The sequence below is a fragment of the Babylonia areolata genome, chromosome 35 (genome assembly GCF_041734735.1).
Source record: "Babylonia areolata isolate BAREFJ2019XMU chromosome 35, ASM4173473v1, whole genome shotgun sequence".
In the NCBI taxonomy this organism is placed as follows: Eukaryota; Metazoa; Mollusca; class Gastropoda; order Neogastropoda; family Buccinidae; genus Babylonia; species Babylonia areolata.
The window spans coordinates 1744489-1745000 of NC_134910.1; the positions used below are offsets into that span (position 1 = coordinate 1744489).

The following is a 512-nucleotide window of genomic DNA, read 5'->3' on the forward strand; positions in this document are numbered from 1 at the left end:
ACCGTCAGATTGAAAGTCCAACGCTTAAACCACTCGGCTATACGTGCCATGTTTTGTTTCCTGTCTTCTTTCGGGCCTTGTCCTGAACTTGAAAGACTGAACGGAAAGAGCGGCTCTCTGATGGGCACAGACTGATTGAATGCGTCAGTGCAGACGGTTCTTCAAGGAGGAAGGTGGCAGAATGGTTAAGATGCTTATATGATTTGCCAAAACTGAATCCGTGAGGGTCTGGGTTCGAATCCTGCCCTTGCCCTTTCTCTCAAGTTTGACTGGAAAATGAAACTAGTCATTCAAATGACATGATAAAGTGAGGTCACATCAGCAGCATGCACTTGGCGCACTGAAAAAGAACCCATGGCAATAAGAGTGTTATATTCTGGCAAAATTCTGAAGAAATCCTCTCTGTCAGGTGCACAAACGTGTGTATATAGAGTGATGGCCTAGAGGTAATGCGTCCGCTTAGGAAGCGAGAGAATCTGAGCGCGCTGGTTCGAATCACGGCTCGGCCGCCG

The 512-nt window shown here is 47.5% G+C and overlaps 1 pseudogene; it reads right to left on the reverse strand.

Annotated features, from left to right (window-relative positions):
- Positions 1-313: 313 nt before the first annotated feature.
- The window catches only part of LOC143277755 (uncharacterized), a 10581-nt pseudogene continuing 10382 nt past the window's right edge, over positions 314-512 (reverse strand).